Below are 14,145 nucleotides of genomic sequence, written 5' to 3' on the forward strand. Positions count from 1 at the left end.
AAGGCTTTTTGGATAAAAATATGGTGGGTTATGCAGAATCTTTTGAAAAAAAAAATTCAATTTTCTCCACAATTGTTTTTATTGGGTGTAACAAAGGGTTTTACATTGAATGAAACTAAGCTGATATTGTATATGATAACAGCAGCGAGATTATTGATAGGCAAATATTGGAAAAATGAAGCTTTGCCCACTATTGAAGAATGGACTTTGAAGATGGCCAGTTTTGCGGAGATGGCGAAGATCTCAGCATATTTAAAAGATCGCTCACAAGAGACTTATGAATGGGAATGGAAAAATTGGATAGATTATGTGCAGAACAAATATCAAGTTAGGAAGTATCAAATAGCTTTTCATTGAAAGTATTATATAAAAATAGAAATGTATGAATTCTGTGAAGATAAAAAACTTTAAGGGGGTTTGAGGGGTTCAAGTTTTATAAAAAGGGGATTTTGATGGGATTATATTTTATGGAAGTCAGGGGGGAGGGTTAGGGGGGCTTCGGGGGTTAGGGTGGGGAGTGGGGGGGGGAAATGGGGTGAAAATGTAATTGTAAAACTTTTGCAATAAAAAAAAAAAGAAACCTGTAATAACTAATCCATTAAATCGCCAGGCATTGAGTGCCACTCCAAAAAGATTTGAGTAAACTTTTTCTGCAGCATACTTGATGTCCTTTTTGCTTGCTTGTTGTTCTGGGAGGCTCCCACCATCAACAGTGTTTCCTCAGAGAAGTCACAGGGAACTTATAGGTGCAGGAGGAGGGAAGCAACTTTTGGCTCCAATTCAAGAATTTGGGCGGTCCCTACAAATGATAATATGTGTGCGCTCCTGTTGTACATCTGCTGTGGGGTATGAGATCCCTGGGAAGCAAGCTATGAAAAACATGGCTTGTTGGTCCCGTCTCATTCCTTGGGATCCCACCTGGCCCAATAAGTCCTTATGTGGGATTCAACCATGAGGATCCGGTTACTGCTTGCTACCTGTACATTGAGAAAATCTCCCTGTTCCTACGAGCAATGTGGAAGGGAAATGTTGGACTAGATTTCTCTGAGGAATGGACTCCAGGCCAGGATCCGTTTCCAAGGAAGTTTTTATTCTGGTCAACTGAGCAGAGATAATTTCTATATGAGAATGTGTGATGACAATTTCTCAACAGAGAAAAAGGAGGAAGGTGCAATTATATTTTTCTTTTTTCGATTCCTTTCCTGCTTCTCTGTATCATTCTTTGTTTTTGTTTGATTTATATATTTTATTAGATTAAATTTTCTAATTAAAAAAAGGAATGTGTATCAAACAAAGAGTCAGTCTTGATGCCTGGCCTTGCAGTTTCCTTGGCAAGGATTTTGTATATTTTATTAGATTAATATATTGAATTTAAAAAAGGAATGGGTATCAAACAAAGAGTGGTACATTGTTGCATGAACATCTGTATTACCAATCTTTTTTCCAGCCCTTGGAAATGCCTTTTGGAAACATTGCTCTTACCATATACAGGCAGTCATCTCCTCTTGTTAAATCCCCTTTTCCAGCCCTGCTGGGTATGTGACTTTCTCACTTTGACCTAATGGAGACTTCTGTGTATGCAAAGTTACAGACGCACAAGGCATTTAGCATGGGTGTGCTTGGAAGCATCTCTGGGCAGCAGGAATGAAGCTGGCTCCCTTTGAGCCTCTGACCCACTGATTCTCCTGGGTCTTAAATCCTTGGCAGACACAGCAAATCAGTCATAAAGTTTGGGGGATGTAGAGAGGTTTTGATCTCCACTGAGTCACCCCTAAGAAAGTGCAGAAATCTATACATCAGCTTTCTGCAAAGTAGTGCCCTCCAAGTCTTTTGCCCAAACTGTTTGGGAATAATAAAGCTAACTCCTGTGGAGATTGGGAAGGCTGCTCAGAGCAACTCTTCCCCCAAGTGAGATTTAGGCTTTGCAAGGATGCAGACAGAAAGAATCTCTCCTATCTAGATGTGGTTTGGAAGGTGGGTGTTATTGTTATTGTTCCAGGTTTCATTATTCTATTCAAAGGATGAAGCTGGAAATAATTTAGCAGCTGTGCATACAAACAAGAACTTCATAAATATTTATGGCACAACACGTCCCTAATCTTGGGAAGCTAAGTAGGTCAGGCTTCACTCTCCAAAGTTGCAAAAGTAGGTTTTGGGGAGTTATCCTGCACTCCCGTTTCTCTGCAGTTTCCTTGGCAAGATTTTTTGTAAGCAGATTTCCCTTCAAAGACCTGAGAGGACGGGACAGGCCAGGGCCTCTGAGATGGCTTTGTGCCTAAAGCAGGACCGGAAATGAGCGTCTCTCAGGCTGTAGCCTGGTGACCACCAAACTGAGCTTTCTTCCTCCCCAAAAAATCTATCCATGCAGCTGTTCCTGCTACTCCAGCCCCAAATTCAAGGCTGCAGTTTTCAAGATCCAGTATCTTCCAAACAACACCTACTTTCCACCTTTCAATCTGAGCTTCAAAGTTTGGTTCTGAGGAAATGGACTGTTCGTCTGAGTAGGGACTTATGGCTTTTGACCTCGCTCTATAGACCATCCCCTCTGACTCTTAGATCGGCTTCATTTAATTTTGCTTGATTATCTACTGTACAACTTTTTTCTCACATCTCCCCACCAAGGGGGGAGAACCACAAAAGTATCAGTCCCTTGGTGCTGCTCTCAGGCCCCAGCTGTCAAAGTCTTAACAAGGAGGCCCCTAAAAACAAAGGAGATCACAGCAGGAGTTGTGAATAAACCTGGAGATCCTGTGCTGAAAACCACAATCCCTTTTCTCCTCAACTCAGTATTTCTACAGCTCTTCTTCATGAAGGCCACCTGCAGGGCAGAACAGCCTTTACATCTGAAATTTTACACTGGTTTTGTCACTGCCCCAAACTCCCCCAAAATATTTGCTATTTATGTGGTGTCTTCCACTTGCGTGCCTCATTCTTGATACAATCTGAACAGACATGCTTCGTGCGCTGAATTCCTGGAACAGTTAGGAAAAGATGAACTTTGAATCCCTCCACTCTACGCTCACTTTCTCCTCATAAGAGCCATGGTGGCAAGTTTAGCAGCTCAATTCCCACCGGCTCAAGGTTGACTTGGCTTTCTATCCTTCCGAGGTCGGTAAAATGAGGACCCAGATTGTTGGGGGCAATATGCTGACTATGTAAACCACTTAGAGAGGGCTATAAAGCACTCTGAAGCGGTACATAAGTCAAGGTGCTATTGCTATTATATGAGGAGCCACAATCTCTAACTATAGTCTGAGTGCTCCTATCCCAAAGAGATGCTGGCTGGGGGAATTCTGGGGCTGAAAATCTCGGGGGCACCCAGGGAGAAAAAGGCTGGGACTATGCCTGTGGCATTTCTATCATCTACCATGATAAAAATGCAAAGAACACTCCCAAAAAGATTTTTACATAATTGTACAATTTCTGCAAAAATAAATATTCAGCAACTTCTGCTGCTGATGGCCAGATAGCCTTTATCAAACTAGTATGTTCCAATTTTTTCTTTCTTCCTTTCTGACTAATATCATGACATATTTGCCTACAAAAAATCAGGCAAATTCTTTGTAGTCAAATTAAATAGTCAATTTCTCAGCTGGACTTACAATGTGACATTAGAAATGAAATTCAAACTCTGTCTACACTCATCACTTTGGGCCTCATGTGGATATTCTAGTGTACGATAAGGTTGGAAGGTTTCCTGAAGCATCATGCACACTCGGGGCACTTAAATGGTTTTTCCCGTGTGTATGATTTAGGCGGCTATCCTTAGTACTGAAATCTTTCCCACAGTCTGGACACTCATATGGTTTCTCTCCTGTGTGAGTTCTCCGGTGTCTAACCAAGCTAGAATTTTCACTGAAACATTTCCCACAATCAAGACATTCAAAGGGTTTCTCTACTGTGTGAGTTCTCCGGTGTCTAACCAAGCTAGAATTTAAATTGAAACATTTCCCACAATCAGGACATTCAAATGGTTTCTCTCCTGTGTGAATCCTCCAGTGTCTAACCCAGCTGGAATTATCACTGAAACATTTCCCACAATCAGGACATTCAAAGGGTTTCGCTCCTATATGAATCCTCTGGTGTTTAACCAGGCTGGAAATCTGACGGAAACTTTTCCCACAATCAGGACATTCAAAGGGTTTCACTCCTGTGTGAATCCTTTGGTGTTGAACCAGGCTGGAATTCTGACTGAAACATTTCCCACAGTCAGGACATTCAAAGGGTTTCTCTCCTGTGTGAATCCTCTGGTGGCCAATGAGGTTGGAATATTGACTGAAACTTTTCCCACAGTCAGGACATTCAAAGGGTTTCTCTCCTGTGTGAGTCCTCTGGTGGCCAATGAGGTTGGAATTCCGACTGAAACTTTTCCCACAGTCAGGACATTCAAAGGGTTTCACTCCTGTGTGAATCCTCTGGTGTTTAACCAGGCTGGAATTCCGACTGAAACTTTTCCCACAGTCAGGACATTCAAAGGGTTTCTCTCCTGTGTGAATCCTCTGGTGTTTAACCAGGCTGGAATTCTGACTGAAACTTTTCCCACAATCAGGACATTCAAAGGGTTTCACTCCTGTGTGAATCCTCTGGTGGCCAATGAGGTGGGAACTCTGACTGAAACTTTTCCCACAGTCAGGACATTCAAAGGGTTTCTCTCCTGTGTGAGTTCTCTGGTGTTTAACCAGGCTGGAATTATCACTGAAACATTTCCCACAATCAGGACATTTAAAGGGTTTCACTCCTGTGTGAATCCTCTGGTGTTTAACCAGGCTGGAATTCTGACTGAAACATTTCCCACAATCACATTCAAAGGGTTTCTCTCCTGTGTGAATCCTCTGGTGGCCAATGAGGTTGCAATTTTGACTGAAACTTTTCCCACAATCAGGACATTCAAAGGGTTTATCTCCTGTGTGAATCCTCTGGTGGCCAATGAGGTTGGAATTTTGACTGAAACATTTCCCACAATCAGGACATTCAAATGGTTTCTCTCCTGTGTGAGTCCTCTGGTGTTTAACCAGGCTGGAATTCTGAATGAAACGTTTCCCACAATCAGGACATTCAAAGGGTTTCTCCTTGGTGTGAGTCCACGTTGCCATGCTTGCTAAAGCATTTACCACATTGGGAACATTTATAGGGCTTCTCTCTTGTGTGGGTCCTTCCATGAAAGAAAATGAAGTTGTTCTGACCAAAGCTTTTGCCACATTCAGAGTATTTGTACGGTTTTTCTCCAGTCTGGATCCCCTCTGGCATAATCAGCTGTGATTTGCAAGTTGTATCTTTCCCAGAACAAAAACGTCTATGGAGTTTTTCCACAACTAATATTCTTGAGGTGGTCAAAAATATGGATAATCCCTTTAGTGCTGCTTTGATTTACTGGTGATTTTCTTCCTCCCAGAGCGAGGCCTTCAACACTGTCTGCTCTACGTGGCTTCCTCCCCAGTAACTTCCAGATATTTCCCCCTTTTCCTGAATGGAAAAATAATCTCCCTTGACTTTTCATGTAACGTATGCTTTAATTTCACACTCTATTTTTCCAGTTAGAAATCTCTTCTTGATTTTCTCTCATTTCTCTCTCACCTGCTGGGGGACACTCTGAAGGAAATGGAAAATATTTTGATTTCTGGACTGACTTGTTTTGCTATTCAAAGTTGTTTGTTGTCCTCAGTTGTCCAGAGTGCTCATTGCCATCTTCTTTGTCTATAAGATTCAAATAAAAGTGTATCTTTAATTGTGCATAAAACGGTTGCAGAAGATGAGAAAAGAAGAAAAAAGTTTACATTATAATGAAAAAGCAAACATGCCACAATGCTCCAATAAGCTCTTACATTGATCATGATTCAATTGAGACATGGAAGACCACCCAGATCCAAGTTCGAATATCCATTCAATGATGAAATTCCATTGTTGACTTCAGTCAATCACAAATTCTTAGCAATGCAAAGGGTTGTTTTCAAATGCAATCAATTGAAAAAGAAACTACACCTGCTTTGATTTCTTGTTGTTTTACTTATCAGGGTATCATAAATATCATCGCAACAGAACAGAAGAGAATAACAGAATTGGAAGGGACCTTGGAGGTCACCCTATATCCTTTCAGACAAATGGCTGTCTCATCTCTTCTGAAAAGCCTCAAGTGATGCAGCACCACAACTTCTGAAGGCCAGCTGTTCTGCTAGTTAATTGTTCTCACCATTAGGAAATTTCTCACTGCTTCCATAGTATAAAGAGGGGAAGTAGTAGCCACGTAGTGCTAATAAAATGCCCTTGATCAATTGATCAGCAAATATGATTACATCTATCTCTGACACTGAGTTGTGTGTTTAACACAATGCCAAAGAATAAAGAATCAGCAATGAGTTTAGAGAAAAAATTGTTGCTGCCCATCAATTTGGGAAGGTTTAAAAGGTCATTTCCAAACAATTAAAAACCCATCATTCTACAGTCCGGAAGACAAGTGTAAAGCATTCAGGAGAGTTGCTAATCTTCCCAGGAGTGGACGTTCAAGGAAATTCAGCCCAAGGTCAGACGGTGCAATAGCCAGAGAAATTGCAAAGAGTTATATCTCAAGACTCTACAGCAGAGCTGTCAAACTAGTGGCCTGTGGGCCAGATGGGTCACGCACCGGCCAGGCCACGTTTAAAGAAGGGGAAAAAAGTTGTGATACATCACATGATCATGCCGTGATGATGCAGGTTTGACGCCCCTGCTCTACAGGCTTCAGTTAGCATGTTAAATGTTAAGATTCATAACAATGGAATTAGAAAAATACTGAAGAAGTATGGTTCGTTTGGAAGTGTTGAATAGAGAAAGCCTCTTCTCTCTAAAAAGGTCATAGCACATGGCTGTTGTTTGCAAAGTTGCATCTGAACAAATCACAGGACTTCGGGAACACTGTCCTTTGCACACACCAGACCAAAGTGGAAATGGTTGGCCATAATGCAATTGGGCCACAGGCCATCACACCAATAGCTAAAGCTTGGCTGACAAAGGATTATGCAACAGGATAATGGTCGCAAAACACATCAGCAAATCTACAACAAAATAGCTGAAAAAGAATCAAGGTGCTGCAGTCAAAGTCTAGACCTCAACCCAATTGGCAGGACCTCAAGAAAGTTGTGCATAAAAAAACACCCTCAAACCTCAATGAACTGAAGCAATGTTGTAAAAAAGAGTGGGCCAAAATTCCTCCACAACACTGCAAGAGACTGATAAAGTCACACAGAAAAGAATTACTTCTAATTGTTGCTGCTAAAGGTGGTTCTACAAATGATTGAATCATACATTTTTCATACCTGACTTCACCGTTTTGGCTTCCTTTTTATAAAATAAATGATGACCTGATGTAATATTTCATCTTGTTGTTCATCTACGGTTGTATTTACCTACTTTTAAGAACTTCTAAGGACCAATTGATTTTTACTATGCCCCAATACGTAAAATCATAAAAGTCAAGGAGAGTATACTTTCTTTTTCACATGACTGTTTATCTGGAGGTCCTGGGGATAGATTATACATTTGCAGGTATGTACATTCAGAAATAAAAATACACACACCTACAACATGAAGATAATTCATGTCTTTGAAGTCTGAAAAACATCTCAAACCTTCTGAGCTATTGTTAATCAAGAATTGGATGAATTGGATGATTGCTCATATGTTGAGATGGCAAGGCTGAAGTTCAGGCCTCAAAAGGCTTTTGAAGCCATGGAAAATTTCATAGGATACACTAGCCTATGGGTTAGCCACGTGACCAAAACCACAGAAGGTAAACTTGACTATTTTTATTATTTCTATATCTTATCTGTCATGTGCCAACTGCCTCTTATGTAATGAAGCGAAAGCAAAGAAATGTATAAATATCTGCCTTTCACTACGCTGAGGGTTCCTTCCTTCTTAGGAGGATGAAGAAATGCATTGGCTTATCAACACACACACACACACACACTTGGACTCTGTCTCTTATTTCACTGAGCCATATCTGTCAATCGCAGTTATGTCACGGTAAGGTTGGTGGCCAATACATTTTATAAATAAATACACCTGAACAGTCAAAACATTCAAAAGCTATTTTTTAAAAAGTGCTGGGTTAAGCACAGTGGAGCCTGGGGGGGCACCAATAGGAAACACATACTTGTTAGCTAGAAATGGAAGTAGAACAAAACAAGAACAACCCAAAAAAGACCAGAGACACATAAATCCGATCTTGTTGCCCAGAAAACATCAGGCCCATAAGAGAAGAATTGAATTGGGGGGACCTTGGAGGTCTTCTAGTCCATCCCCTGTTCAGCCAGGAGACCCTATTCCGTCCAGAACAAATGGCTGCCCAATCTCCCCTCAAAACCCTCCAGGGACGGAGCAGCCACAACCTCTGGAGGGAAGCCATTCCCAAAGAACCAACCTCCACTTGAAAGAGGCTTTTTCAAGCTCCCCACCAGCAGAAATTGCAGCCCCCAGTTTCCCAGCCTGCAGCACCAGTGGGCTTCCATTTGGGGAGGGAAGGAACCTGCAGCAGCCGCAGCTGAGAGGCTTCAGCCCAGTTGCTTCTCCGCTTCCAGCCCAAGTTGCTCCCGGACTCTCCTCCCACCTGCTGCCCTCCACTCACCTGCCAGCTGCTGCTTTGACCCTGGGAAGAGCAGAAAAGCCGCTCTGCACACCAACTTCCTCCCATCAGTAATTCCGGAAGAGGAAGTTCCTCTGCGCCTCTCCTCTCCTCCCAGCCTTTGTAGCAATGCAGTGTTGATGGCTTTCTAGGCACAGGTGTTGCCTGACCGCCATCTAGCGACAGGAGGTGGAAAAACACGCTTTTCCAATCTCCACCAAGGCGTTTGGAAGAGGTTTCCTGTGATTACATTGCAGCAGGTCGTTTTCGATTCCCAGCAACCGACCTTTGCAACTGAGCCAAGTGATGCTACTTCGGTTTTGGTGCCTTTGGGTCAGTCTTGATGCCTGGCCTTGCAGTTTCCTTTGGAAGGGTTTTTGGGAGGGGTTCCCCCCCCTTTCCTGCTTCCAAGGGCTGAGAGACTGGCCAAAGTTGAGCAGATGGTTTTGCCCTTCAGGTGGGACTGGAACTGAGCGTTTCTCTGTCTCTAACCTGGTGCCTTCACCATTACACCACACTGGAACTTCTTCCTCCCCACAAAATCTACCCATTGACCTGTTCCTGGTGCTCCCACAGCAAATTCAAGGCTGCAGCTTTCAAGATCAATCAATCAGGATAGAGTTGGAAGGGACCATGGAGGTCTTCTGTTCCAACCCCCTGCTCAAGCAGGAGACTCTACCATTTCAGACAAGTGACTATCCAATCTATTTTTTAAAACTTCCAGTGATGAAGCACCCACAACTTCTGAAGGCAAGCTGAAGGCGCTTATTAATTCACACTGTAAGTTTCCAGGTTGCTTCTCTCCTTCCTTAGTTCCCATCCATTGTTCCATGTCTTGCCTTCTAGTGTTTAGGAAGATAACTTGACACCTTCCTCTTTGTGGCAGCCACTCAAATATTGGAAGATTGCTATCATGCCTCCCCTTGTCCTTTTCATTAGACTAGACGAGGGGTCTCAAACTCAAGGGCTGGTGGCCGGATGCAGCCCTCCCGAGCTCAGTTTTTCCTGGCAGAGGTTTGCAGGAAGCCATCGCAACCAAAAACAGCTCGGGAGCCAGTTTTCTCTGGCAGAGCGCTTGGGTCACCAGAGGCACCCCCAACGTGAGTGATATCGAGCTGGCCATGCCAAAACCTGGCCATGCCCACTCCGGCCCCCAGAGGTCAAACACAACCCTGATGCGGGCCTCAATGAAATCGAGTTTGACACCCCTGGACTAGACATACCCAATTCGTGTAACTGTTCTTTGTATGTTTTAGCTTCCAGTCCCTAATCATCTTTGTTGCTCTTCTCTGCACGCTTTCCAGAGTCCCAATATCTTTTTATATTGTAGTGACTAGAATTGGATGCAGTATTCCAAGTGTGGTCTTACTAAGGCTTTGTGAAGCAGTACTATAACTTCATGTGATCTTAATACTATCCCTCTATTAATGCAGCCTGGGATTGTATTGGTAATTTTGGCTGCTGCCAATCACAAAAAAATAGTAAGAGAACACCTGTCTGATCTTGATGAATACAAATCACCAGGACCTGATGGGTTACATCCCAGAGTTCTAAAGGAGCTGGCAGATGTCATCTCAGAACCATTGCACCACATCTTTCAAAAATCCTGGAACACCAGGGAACTACCAAAGGACTGGAAAAGAGCTAATGTGGTTCCCATCTTCAAGAAGGGGAAAAAAACAGACCAAAGCTATAGACCAATCAGCCTAACATCAATTCCTGGGAAGATACTGGAAAAGATAATAAAGAAACAGATCTGCCAACACCTAGAAACGAGTAAAGTAATAATTAGCAGCCAGTACAGGTTTTTTAAAAACAGATCATGCCAAACCAATCTTATTTCATTCTTCAACATAGTGACTAAATTAGTAGACAAGCAAAATCCTGTGGACATAATATACTTAGACTTCAGCAAGCCATTCGACAGAATAGACCACAACCTACTTCTTCATAAGTTAGAAAAAAGTGGGATAGATAGCTTCACCTCCACATGGATTTGCAACTGGCTGACAAACCGTACTCAACGAGTAGTCCTTAATGGGTGTAAGTCTACATGGAGAGAAGTAAGCAGGGGGGTGCCACAAGGTTCCTTCTTAGGCCCAGTACTCTTCAATATCTTCATAAACGATTTAGATGAGGGAATAGAAGGGGAACTCACCAAATTTGCAGATGATATAAAGCTGGCAGGAATAGCTAACACTCTAGAAGATAGGCTCAAGATCTAGATGGATCTTGACAGACTTGAACACTGGGCCCTATCTAACAAAATGAAATTCAACGTAGAGAAAAGTAAAGTCTTACACTTAGGTAAGAAAAACCAAAAGTACACATATAAACTGGGGGAAACCAGGCTTAATAGCAGTGACTGTGAGAGGGATCTTGGAGTCTTAGTGCACAATCCGCTGAATATGAGCTAGCAGTGTGCAGCGGCAGCTAAAAAAGCCAAAGCAATCCTGAACTGCATTAACAGAGGGATACAATCAAGATCAAGTGAGGTACTAATACCACTCTATAAAGCTCTAGTAAGACCACACCTAGAGTACTGCATCCAGTTTTGGTCACCACACTATAAAAGATGTTGAAACTCAAAGTGCAGAGGGGAGCAACCAGGATGATTAGGGGACTGGAGACTAAAACGGATGAAGAACGGTTACGGAAACTGGGCATGGCAAGTCTAGTGAAGAGAAGGAGCAGGGGAGACATGATAGCAGTCTTCCAATATTTGAGGGGCTGCTACAGAGAGGAGGGGGTCAAGCTATTTTCCAAAGCACCTGAAGGCCAGACAAGGAATAATGGATGGAAACTGACCAAAGAGGGATTCAACCTAGAAATGAGGAGGAACTTTCTGACAGTGAGAACAATCAACCAATGGAACAGCTTGCCTTCGGAAGTTGTGGGAGCTTCATCACTCGAGAGTTTCAAGAAAAGATTGGACTGCCATTTGTCAGATATGGTATAGGGTCTCCTGCTTGAGCGGGGGGCTGCACTAGATGACCTATAAGGTCCCTTCCAACTCTGTTAATCTGATCTGATCTGATCTGAACTGTTGGCTCACATTTAAGTGACTATACACTACGACTCCAAGATCCCTCTCACAGTTATGGGAATTAAACCAGGTTTCACCTAGTTTAATTATACCTATGCAATTGGTTTTTCTTGTCTAAGTGTAAAACTTTATTTTTATCTTTGTTGAATATCATTTTGTTAGATAGGGGCCACTATTCAAGTTCACATTTTTTTAGCTTGCCAAGAAGTAGGTTGTGATCTACATAATCAAATGCTTTACTGAATACTAAGTATATTATGTCCTCAGCATTTCTCTGGTACACTAATTTAGTCACTTTGTCAAAGAATGAAATAAGGTTTTTTGGCATGATCTCTTTTTGATCAACCCAGGGATGAAATGCTATCAGTTCACACCAGTTTGGGCAAACTGGTAGTGATAAAAACTACCGGTTCAAGTGAACCAGTAGTAAAAAAAAACTACCGGTTTCTCTGAACTGGTATTTCCGATGATCAGCTGTGCCGCACGGCGAAGCTAAATCATGTCACACAGCTGTTTCCCCCCCTCAGTGTTCTACTTACCTTGTGAAGTTTTCTTTTTCCGCGCGAAGTGTGCGTGTGATGCACAATGCGCATGCACAGGCAGTCTACCGGTGGCAATCCACGGAGGATTTCACCACTGGATCAACCCATGTTGGCTAATAGTTATAACTTGTTTGCTTCTAGCTGTGCACAGATTTGTTGCTTGGATATGTTTTCCAAGATATTACCAGATATTAATGTCAGGCTGATTTGTCTGTAAATTCCTGCATGTTTTTTACCTTTTTGAAGATGGGGACCCTATCAGCTCTTTTCCAGTCCTCAGTTACAGGTAGTCCTGAACTTACAACCACAATTGAGTCCAAAATTTATGTTGTTAAGCGAAAAAATTGTTAAGTGAATTTTGCCCCATTTTATGACTTTTCTTGCCACATTTGTTAATGAATCATTGCCATTGTTAAATGAGTTACACTGTTGTTAAGTGAATCTGGTTTCCCCATTGAGTTTGGTTGATAGCATGTCACAAAAGGGGATCACATGACTCCGGGACACTACAACTGTCATAAATGTCACTTGTCAAACATCTGAATGTAAATCACATGACCAGGGGGATGATACAACGGTCATATGTATGATCAATGATCATAAATCACTTTTTTCAGTGTCATTGTAATTACGGTCACCAAATTAACTATTGTAAATTGAGGACTACCTCTACTTCCCCTGTGCTCCAAGGACTTTGAAACATACAGTATGTTACAATGGTTCTGAATTCTGGCTGCAGTCCGTCCCGACCCAGTGATTTGAATTTGTCTAGAGCCAACAGGTGTTCTCTTACCTTATTTTTCCATATTTTAATTTGCATTCCTAATCTGGCACTTATGATTCTGTTTTTGATAAGTTGTGTCATGTTTTCTTTTTGAGTGAAAACACATGTAGAGTATCTTCTTTGTACCTTCTCCCCCCTTCTTATACTCCTGTGAATTAGGGAGGTGTCTGTCTGAGTCTCTTCTGAATAGGATCCATGTGCTGCGGACTTGGGAGATGTTTCCCCTTCACCTCTTTAGTAATGGAGTTTGCATATCTCCCAAGCAGGGGTGGGTTCTATTTACCTTTACTACCGGTTTGCAATGGGAGCGTGCACGTGCTTCTGTGCATGCGCAAAAGCTTCTGTGCAGACGCAGATTGTCCATCATGACATCCGGGCGGATGGGCGGAAACCTCCTGCCGCTTTTACTACCGGTTTGCAAGAACCGGACCAAACCGGGAGCAACCCACCACTGCTCCCAAGGCCGTTTTCTTCAGTCTGAGCATAGGGAGGGCATTGGTTAGGGTGGATATTGTGCTGGGTTAAGAGCAGGGAGGTAGAGTTTCTGTTCTCCATTCAGTCATGGATTGTGATTATCCATACAGACCACTGAGTTACATTCACTAGCAAACCTCTAGAGATGCTCCTGCACCCCAATAGTTGTAGAGAGCTTAAAGTCTTGTTGTAAGTAAACATTGACAACAAGCTGAACTGGGCCTGCATGGGCACAGGGGGAAGAATCAGACTGGAATTTCTGGACCAGTGGGTCAAAATCAGTAGTGGGTTTCAATTCTGTTCGCTAACGGTTCGCTTGTGCGCACGCAGGCTGCTTCTATGCATGCGCAGAGACGTCCGGGTGAGTGGAGCCTCTCGCTCTACCACCTTGCCTGATCTGGGGAAAACCGGTAGCAACCCACCACTAGTCAAAATGTTTATATTCCCTGACCGTATCTCACAAAGCGCATAGTTGTCCTGCTGACCTTGTAGCCTGGGAGAAATAATGAGATTATCAAAAATATTCCAACGTCATGCTGTACTCTATAGGGTGCTTGCCTGTTTCTACATCTTTCTCATGTAGTGGGCCAACGGTATATATAACCTGCGGTTCTGCTTTAGGTCAGGGCTGCTCAGAAAGCTGCCAATGCTTTGCTGGAATCCATTGTGCACAGTGATTGTTTGAATGCTTAATATATGTTGA

General features: G+C 42.7%; 1 protein-coding gene and 1 pseudogene across 1 annotated transcript in view; one reads left to right on the plus strand and one right to left on the minus strand.

Moving 5' to 3' along the window:
- Positions 1–7,627, minus strand: part of LOC132710895 (uncharacterized) — a 39,207-nt pseudogene extending 31,580 nt beyond the window's left edge.
- Positions 1–14,145, plus strand: part of LOC148115761 (uncharacterized) — a 321,967-nt gene that overhangs the window by 145,458 nt on the left and 162,364 nt on the right. The gene's annotated exons all lie outside the window — the stretch shown is intronic.

This window comes from Pantherophis guttatus, chromosome 2 (genome assembly GCF_059756535.1).
Source record: "Pantherophis guttatus breed Tessera chromosome 2, ASM5975653v1, whole genome shotgun sequence".
Lineage (NCBI taxonomy): Eukaryota > Metazoa > Chordata > Lepidosauria > Squamata > Colubridae > Pantherophis > Pantherophis guttatus.